The sequence below is a fragment of the Phalacrocorax aristotelis genome, chromosome 13, assembly GCF_949628215.1.
Source record: "Phalacrocorax aristotelis chromosome 13, bGulAri2.1, whole genome shotgun sequence".
In the NCBI taxonomy this organism is placed as follows: domain Eukaryota; kingdom Metazoa; phylum Chordata; class Aves; order Suliformes; family Phalacrocoracidae; genus Phalacrocorax; species Phalacrocorax aristotelis.
Window position 1 is genome coordinate 1,625,996 of NC_134288.1, and position 9,898 is coordinate 1,635,893.

Consider the following 9,898-nt stretch of genomic DNA (forward strand, 5'->3'; position numbering starts at 1 on the left):
TCATAGTATGTGAAGACAACACGTATTTTCATGTCAGAAGCTGATAGGATTTGCTGACAGTACTGGGGTTGCCATTTAAAAAAGCTGGATAATCTCCAAGTCATGACATTTACATTTGATTTATGCAGCTTCAGAGCCATAGTGCAGACTTGCACCCACCTGCAGGAACAGAGAAAGGCTGAATGCCTCTGGGACATGGTCCCTAAAGGCCCCGATGGCACAGCATATACTGTCCACGAGACTGGTGGATTTAGCTGGTAAATCTAATGCACTTTCAGGACCAAGACCATAGCTTCTTAAGAGCAGCATTAATCCCTTCATGCTACAAAACAAGCTTCAGATGGTCCAAGGAGTGCTTCCTACTGTGCTCACTCCCATGCTGGGGAGAGGCAGCACATCTGTTCAGCTGCTGCCTTTGCAGGGGTTTCCTCGAATGTGGTCCTATCCACTGCCACAGGACAACTCATCTGGTCCTGAAGCAGTAAGGGGAGCGTCAGTACTCATTCTGTCATGTGGCAACTCTTCCGCTCTCAGGCCACTGGCATGAAGGCACTGGTTGTGGTGGTAAGACTGATTTCCTAATTAGCATTGGCACTAGCTGGCCGTGGGACTTGGTGGCTCCAGGACTGACTGGGCTTGGCACATCCTCTGATTAATCAGAGTGGATTTGTTCAAGTTAATTTATTTGTGCAGGTGTCTGTAAATAAGAAGCCAAAAATGCTGATCCTTCTTTGCAGCTGTTAACAACGCTGTCTTGAGTTTTTTGGTCTGAAATGCTTTTTTTCCTAGCACTGATTGCTCTCCAAGTGACAGTTCTGACACAATGTAATTGACAGCAGTTGCCTGAGAGTGCTACTTTGCTGCCTAATTGGGATACAGTTGTGCAGTTAAAGCTGCAGTGCTCCAAGATGCTGATTTTGCTAGTCTGATCTGTGCCATATGCTTTCCAGCACCATCTGAAGCAGCACAGGGAAATGGAAGCCCTGGAGAAATTCAGATAACCTCTGAGGGCACCAGGAATCAGATGTGAAGTCATGCCACTACAGTTGTTCTGTGTTTAACTGGAGTGCAAAAGCCAACTAAAAAGAAAAGGTCAAAAGAATAATTCATGCCAAATGCAGCAATTATTTCTGGAGCAGCATAGGTTTGCTCAAATGTTTCTCCAGTAGGAGATCCTGGGGCTGGCAACAGAGTCAAGTTCAAAAGCTAAGTTCACATGTTCATCCCCCTCAAAGTATCAAATATATAAGTCAAATATGAGTGGGTTAAGTACTAGAGCCTTGGTATCTGTCTACAGGCTGACACTAATTTGGGGGCTTAGATCTGGGTCTTTAGGTAGTTGCAATAAGCGCACACAAACTGTGGTGCTGCCTTTTGTCTGGCAGTAACTTTTGAACCTGCTTTCAGCCAAATGAGACAGAGGAGCAGACCTGTAAAAACTGCAGGGTTCCTGCAAGCTTTGTGAAAATAAGGAAGAGGTTAAAGAGAACCAAACTAGTGTGGGTTTGGGAAGGGCAATAGTCTGAGATCACCTGGCAGCGTGTACTGTACAGCCAGACAATGTTATGTAGCTCAAAGCCAGCACATCGATGGCCACTTTCCCAGGCAGCAGTGAAGAGGCAGGAAGGGGCGATAGTAAAAGCAATAGAGAAGAGGCCTCAGGGGCTATCAGAGATTGATATACCAAGTTGAAGTGAGACTTGCAGCAAAGAGCGGTAAGGATACAAACCAGAAAGCTCTGAGAACTAAGGTCTTGCTTGGTTCATGCAACACTTCGGTTTTTTCCAGCAGGGGCATAAACCCAATCTCCTGTGTCCTGGTGTTTACCACAAACTGATGGTAGCTTTTGCAGCATTGGGGGCTTTACGTGCTATCCTTTCTTCCTGAAATTCCATGCTGTGCAAGTGAGCCGGTACTAACATGCACAGAGGACTTGATATACTGAAGCATGGGAGCAGTTTAACCATCTGAAGTTTGAGTATCTCCTAGCGTGGTACCACCAGTCGTACTGCAGTGGGACAGTGAAGTGATTGTTGGTCCACAAAACAAGTGGCAAATGCAGCTATGAAGAGGACTTACTCTCACTGCCTACCCTGAGGCCTCCAGCTTTTGTTGCCTAACAAAGAAGTGCAGATCTAGATGGAGCCAAAAAGGCAAATGAGAGCTGCTGTTGGCAGCTTCTTCACTTCACTGATTGCATTGCCTATGTGGGGATCCCACGCTGATAATTTAGGGGATGAATACAGCGTGGTGATGTTGCGTCACAGAAATTTTATAAAGCACTCTGTTTAAGACTGAGCCAATTCAGGCATGATTCATCTTTGTTCCTGCAAACAGATGCTGGTTTGGGCACTTTTTGTGTGCCCTGTTGGAATTATGCAATGGTGACATTTTTCTTGGTAAACAAGCCACTCCTTTTCTAGCTTTGTTGTATAAAATAGGTGTTCTGATTCCTTAGGCACCCTACAGCCCTTCCTGGCAGCTCTTCCAGTCTAATTCAATCATTTTACACTTGAGAGACCACAACTATGTGTATTATTCTAACTGAGCTCTCCTCAGGGCCCTGTGCAATGGAGTTCATGGTTCAGAGATGCTTCCTCTTTCTGTGGGATCTATTCCACCTCACCCCTGTGTCCCAGAGGGACAGTTTCCACCCACTATTTATTTTCACCATGCTGTCATGTTTTATTTCCTTACAGTCAACCACTTCAGTGCTACACTATGTTCTCTTCCTCTGCCTTTCCTACCACAAACCTTACAGAGCAATAGTTGCAATGTAGTCATTACTGCTCTTCAGTGGTTTTGGTTTTCCTGTGAAGTCCACTTTTACATACTCTGCCTTACATACCAGGACCCTTTATTGATACAACACTTCAGTTGCTTTTGCTTCTTCTTCTTCAAGTTGTCTCCTGTGGGAGTTTATTGGCTAGAACACGTGCCAGCTTTTGGTTTTGCCAATGAAAAAATACCCGCCTCCCAGTTCTTATGCATGTAAATTTGTGTGGACTACATGAGTTCTCATTACTTTTCTTTGGGATTCTTGGGTAAAAGCTGCTGTTAAATTGAAAGGTATTGCTGTTTTTATAAATTGCTGGGAGAAAGGTGCTTGCCTTTTATTTCCTAGCTTGGAAAACAACAGATTTTCCTAGCAGGCTGGAATAGCAGTACTGTAGGTATCTTCCAGTCTTTCTGCCACTGATGGGCAGAAGACAGTATGAGCTTTATGGTCTTTTATGGGGGTTAGCAGTGGTCTGTATTAAAAATGGATTCTGAGTGATCAGCTCTTCTTCTTTGGCTTCAGAAAGAGGAGCGAATAAATTGCACTTCAGATTTCTCTGAGTGGCTTCATATGCCAGGAACTTCTTTTACATGAAAGACAGGTATCTTTGTAAGAAGGAAATCAGCTTTTCTCAGCCCCCACAAAGATTATATTTCTGGTGCCACAATGAACATTTTCCAGTGTGAGTTTTAGATGGCAACATTAAAAAAATAAAAATACCCAAAGAGGAAAGCTGTAATCCCTGCCAGCAACTTAAACCAACTAATCGTCTAGCCCCGTCGTCTACACGAGGGAATGATGGGCTGTCCAGAGAGCTAAAAACTTACTTCAGACATCTCTCCTAGGTGGGGGAGGGCCAAGCTAATTACGTGAGCTGAATGTCAAAACTCTGGATAGCTGAAGTGAGACAAGATGAATCTAAAGGGTCTGACAAATAGCACTGTTCAGCTTTTGGGCTTTGTCTAAACAGCATTACAAACGACTCACCTTGACAGCAGCATCTTAAAAATGGGCTGTCTTACCAGCTGCTGTTGACTTTTCTGTCATTCCACTCAGCCTACACAGGGCTGTATCACCTGGGTGTGTGATCAGCTCCCAGCAGTAACATTGTGATGGACCTGTCACCCTCCTTCTGGGAAGGAGCCTGGTGCAAATTCCTCGCTGGGTTGCGGTGATGATTGCTCATATCAGACTTGTGACGGTTTATGGATTTGGTTGTTGGTTTCACTTCTCATCCTAGCAGCTGCCCTACAGAGTCATCTGCTTTGCACCTTTCTTGGCAAGTCTGAGGAAAGACCAGAGGTTAATATGGTCTTGCAGACCAGTGGGTGTTTTAGGTCTTTTTTAACACAATGAGAAGCACCTCAGGTGTGATGAGTTCATAAGTCACTGGTTTAACAGTTCAGAGTACTGTTGTACTAGCATTTCAGCAGTGCTTTACTTTTCCACAGTATTTCTCATTCAGAGGCTTTGAAAATAGTCTGCAACACCCACTGGCAGAGCAGCTTAGGGCTACGTACAGTTTGTAACAACCCATGTTATGATCTGTTATGGGTACCTTGCTTACCAAGGCCACAGATCCATGTGCTGGGACCCCTGCTGTCATGAAAGTGCGTCCACCAGCTGGGCTATAGAAAAGGAGCAGCAGAAAGGAGGAGAGGAGGGAACACAGGGGATGCGTGCACTGCCAAGTTGACAAAACAGATTTCCATATCAGCATGATTTTCTTCGTTTGTGAGGAGCTCAGTGAAAGAATTGAAGCCAACAGGGTGTGATGGATAGAAAAGCAATTGTTAAAACTAAATGTTCCTTTTCCTTTGCCTTGTTCACTCAACTTGAGGAATGGGAACAGGCAGCTGAGGGAACTCAGAGAATGTGCTGTGCGCCTGGAAGCTTGTCAGCTTTTCACAGTTAGCTCTAATGCAACTTGTTTACCTCTGTCTGGGATCTGCCATACAATCAGATAGGAAAGAAGTGCAAAGGGATCTATCCGTACATTACAAAGACTCGTTGCAAACCAGCCCTTGCCCAGGTCGCTGCCCTCCACCCTCCTCTGGATTGCTCTTCTGTTCTCACTTGATCATTTCTGGGGAGTGTTTCTAGTTACAGGAGCAGTGTCTTTCCCTACCAGACCTGTGCCATGGTACCTAGGTCACCTTTTCCAACTGCAGGAATATGCTGAAGCAAAAACATCCCCACTGCAATGGGGAATCACAGGTAGGCTTTTTGCTGCTGTCAGCAAGGTTTTGATTAATTATTTGTAGTTGTTCTGTCTCTTTTTCAGCTTTGGGAACAGTCCAGACAGAAGGAAATCGTTAAGTGTTGGAAAAGAGAATGCAAGTGTTTAAAATTTGGCTGTTTGCTGCAATGGGTTGTCTGCAGCATTACCCGGTGAGGCTGGCAGCTCTTGCCAGGGACACTGGAGCTCTGCCTTCCTAGAGAGGTGTTTTCATGGAAAGACGCCTGAGAACCGTGTACTTCAGCAGTGACCTGTCACAGAGGCAGGGGACGACACGTGAGCCGTTACAGAAAGCAACGGGTTGTGGATTAAGTCCAGAGCAGCTGGCTCTGTACTCCCAGGCTGCGTGTCTGGAGCAGTGTCACATCCTCTGTTTTGCGCAGAGCCATCCAAGGCCTTGAGCAATATGTAATACACTGGACTGCACTGGTCTAGATACCGTCTGTATGACTGCTGCTCCAGAAGTGGTGTGACCATGAAGCGGAGGCATTCCAACAATTATATTTGCACAGAAATCCCAGGAATTAAAGATTTTCTTTTAAACTTTTAAAAATGTAGAAGTGCTGAGCTCACAAACTTCACCTCCTCTGTCTCCCTAGCTAGCAAAGATCTTGCTATGCAGGGGCTCATTTTACATAGCACCTCTCAAATCCTTCATTCAACCTTTGTCTCAATCTTGAAGTCTAGGTGAAGGTAACAGAGGTAGACCAGGGCTCCTAAAACAGTAATGGGGATACTGAGCATTCCCTGTTGAAACTTGCGGTTCAGGGAAAAACATGGATACTTCTCTAGTGGGGAATTTCAGTGGGCCAAGATATCACAGTACCAAGACATTCACGCTGTCCAGGCTGGGGGAGTATGGTTAACAGTGAGAAACGCATCTGTGAAATGGAATTATTTCTGTCTCCCTTCCTTTGCATGGAGGCACTGACTAAGAAGTCAATAAAGATGGCACAAAGTTTTCCACCTCCAGCTGCCCACCAGTTACTGATGTGAATCAAGGTCATCTACTCACCAGTCAGCAGATCAGAACCACACAACCACCTTCACTGATTACTCCTTCAAAGACTTACTGTTGACAGAAACCAAACTGAAGAAGCTCAGGCTCCCAGAATCTCAGACTGCAGCCAAAATTAAAAGCAACTTAGATTTAGTGATCCAGTCTTGACAAAGCTGTATTTGGAACAAGGCTTTGTTAATATTTCATTGCCATAATAACAACCTGGAGCTGAGACCAACTGAAGCACTCAGTGTAGAGGGGTTAGTCCAAACCCAGTCGCCACATGTCATCAGGAGCCCCAAATGCAGAGAGAATCTAACCAAGGACAGCTCAAACCCTTTCTTTCAAGATTTAAGACAAGTTCTGGCCAGAACTGCCTGTTCAGAGAGGAGTGAGGAGCTGGGGGGCCTGAAGATACACAACATCTTGTAGTTTAAAAAAAAAGAAGAAAACCAAAGATTTAAAAAGGAATAAAAGGAGTATGACTGCTGTGGATGTAGGTGACTGTGGGAGCCAGCAATGAGGCTGCTGGAAAAGCTTTTCAGCAAAGCAGGGGGCCAGTGCAATCCCAGCCTCTTTTCCATCACCAGAGGTCCCTCGCTCTCGTAGCCAGCAGTGCTGCAGTGACTGAGCCAAGCTTGATTAGGAAATGACCTTTCAAAAGCTCTCTGGGTTCACAGATTTCTTGATCAGCTGTCATTTTAACATTTTTTTTTAAGTTCCTGCTCTAATTGTTGTATTTCGATAATCCCTGAAGCTGTTAATGCTTTCCCGGACAAGGGGATCACACATTTGGACACAACATCAGTTGCATCCTGGTGGCAGATTAACCTGGCTAACGAAACAGTAATGAAACATGTTGCTATTGATTCCCTCCCCTCTCCTTGCTGAGGGCAATCACTTGGTCTTTGCTCTGCTAAGTTGATTCAGCACTTTGACTTCTGCATATCCCTGTGATTTTAATACATCAAAGAGCCTAATAGTAATTTTAATGTGGCAGCAAATTTACAGCCAGATCTGTGGTATTTTAGACAATATACGCAGCTGAATATCATTGTGGATCTTCTAGATTCACTCATTTATAACAAACACATGGGGTTTGTTCTGATCAAGTAGAATATTGGCTTTCAAGTCCTTTATACCAAAAGGTTGGGTCAGATCCAGGATCCTGAGGACACAGGCTGAGCATTCACAGCTGGCAGCCCCATTTCCTTCCTCCTTTTCAAGCAAATGAAAGCCACGCATGTCTGTAACAGCTGGAGCAAGGAGAGTCTGGAAAGGCAAAGTGGGTTATGAAAAGCAGCTCTGTATATCACACTCTCTTTTATTGTCTGTGTTTTCCTCTATGAGAGGCCAGTGGGACAACACAGTGTTGAAGGAAAACAGATCTGTGAGTTCAGCTTGGGTCTGCCTCACCTGCCTTTGCAAAGAGCAGCGAGGGGGTATGCTACCCAGCTCAGCACTGTCCCAGCCGTTGAGGAGCCACTGGTGAGAGCCGGACCAGGAAAGCACAGAAGAAGAAAGCACGTGCTTCTCAGGTGAGCTCCTTCCAGCCACCCAGGAACCACCGGTCACCCACTCCCTTTGGGAGCAGGACTGTGGGTGCAGGAGATGCTGCTGCTTGGCACCGTGCCTGCCCTGGGCATCTCCCACGCCCCTCTCCTGCCCTTGCACAATTCTTGCCAACAGGCAGCTATGGTGGTTGTTTTGATACTCGTGGCTTCTTCCTTTTGCTTCAGCTTTTGCTGCCAGTGTGATAAAGCGGTCAGTTTGTATGACGGATGGCCCCACTCCTTGTGTGGTTACACAGGAGTGTTAGTGTGTTTTAAGAAAACAAAACTGATTTTTGGCTGGCAGCTGCTGAAATATACCATGCCTTTGTGTGCTGCAGGGACTGCTGGAGCAGAGCGTGGTTTTTTTTCTCAGCCATTTCAATAGATTTATTTATTTCCAAGGCAAGTGTGTGTTTTCGGGCAAAAAACAGATGCAGAGAAGCCCCATGAGCAGCCCTGCTCTGACCCAGGCACTAAGAACCCATTTTTACTCCCTCCCTGAATAAGGGGAAAACCCCCAGCACCCCCTTCACCACTTGCGTGCTGTTCCTGGACTAAAATTCCTCCAGGCTCAGGGGCCAGCTTGCACACTGCAGTTTCCAGTGGAGGGGTGAAAAAACAACCTGTGACATCCCCCCCAGCCAACTGGGACATCGGCCTCAGGAGGGTTTTGTGCAGAGGGATGTGTATTATAGTCCCACCGAGCACTGAAGCAGCCCTTCCCGGCTGCTGAGCTTTCCTGGAGTCCTGCAGGTCCACCTGCAGACCTGTCCTCTCCCGGCATCAGCCTCTCTCACCGGATCCAGCCCAGGGGCATAGCAGTGGACGTGTCTGAGGGTTTGTCCTGCATTTTCCCTTATCTTTCACCAGGAATGTAGAAAAAAGGCACGTGGTGTTATGTAGTGCTGCACACTATAAATGCCACAGATGTTTCCTATTATATGGGCTATTACAGATGGTAGAGGTGGCTGCCAGCCATGGGAAGGAGAGTGGCAGAGCCTGCGGGCACTCGTGTGTCAAGTCTTGCCAATCTTTTTGCATTGTAGAAGCTCAAAGTTGTTTTAAACCACTGAAGTATGAATTTAGATTTTGTATTCCTTGGAACTAAAGTCAGCAGGAATACATAATCTACCTCATTGTGTGCAGTTTTAGTTACAGTGGACATGTTTCTTGGTTTGAAGTCATGGAATTGCAAATTCATCCTGTGACAAGTTTTCTGTCTGTCCCTGCTGCATAACACAAGACAGCAGTGCCGTCCTTACAGCAGGGAGCAGCCCTCACTTGGAAAGGCAGTGCTAAGCTGAAACCAGGTGAGAGTCTGGATCAATATTTTTCCAGCTAATCCTCAGAAGGAACAGGAGGGAACAGGCTAAATGATGACATAAAAGATTTAAAGTCAGGTGAGTTGCAACCTCCCCCACAAAACAATGACCAAACTTGTGGACAGCTTTCATCCTGGTGCAAACCAATGCAGCAAAACCAACCGCAGCCCTGGGAAGTGCAGGCTTGTCCCTTCCACCACTTGGTAACCCTGGATGACATCTAGGAGAATTCCTCTCTTCCCACTCCGTTAATTCTGTGGATATTTATTAAAGAAACACTGTTAGTTCCTGGGAGTTCCCCAGAGAAAGTAAATTTAAGGGCTGATTGCTGGAAAGTGTCATGCTGTCACCTGGGGTTTCAGCTGCAATTGTAGGGATTAAGACCAGGATGAGGATGAAAGAGGACAACGTGTAAAACCAGATTAAAGGAAAATTAAAGCATGGCTTACTCTGCAGTTGTATTAACATGTCCACACCGGGCTGAACTGTTGGAGGGGCTACAAGGCTGCAGCAGAGGGGGCAGGTAGATGTGTGGGGCAGGGCACCTGGGACTGGCTATGGGGACGGGACAGGTGCGGGTGGGAGGGGAAGGGCCCACGTGCCTTTGTGCCAATCTCACCTGCACTGCACAGGGGAGTGAGGACTGTAACGTCCACCTGCCCTCTGCCAGCTCTGCAGTGGAGAGGGCACTTCAAACACGCAAAGAGAAGCCTTCAGGGAGGGGACTTGTTGCAGAAAGGATTTCATTATCTTGAGGGTGGTGAGGCACCGGAGCAGGTTGCCCAGAGAAGTTGTGGATGCCCCATCCCTGGGAGTGTTACAGACCAGGTTGGGCAGGGCTTTGAGCAACCTGACCTAGTGGAAGATGCCCCCGCCTGTGGCAGGAGAGTTGGACTGGATGGTCTTCAGAAGTCCCTTCCAACCCAAACCACTCTGTGAGTCTATGATTCTCTCTGGAAGGAGCCACTGGGGAGTGACATGCCCTTCCTAGCCAAATCTTACAAC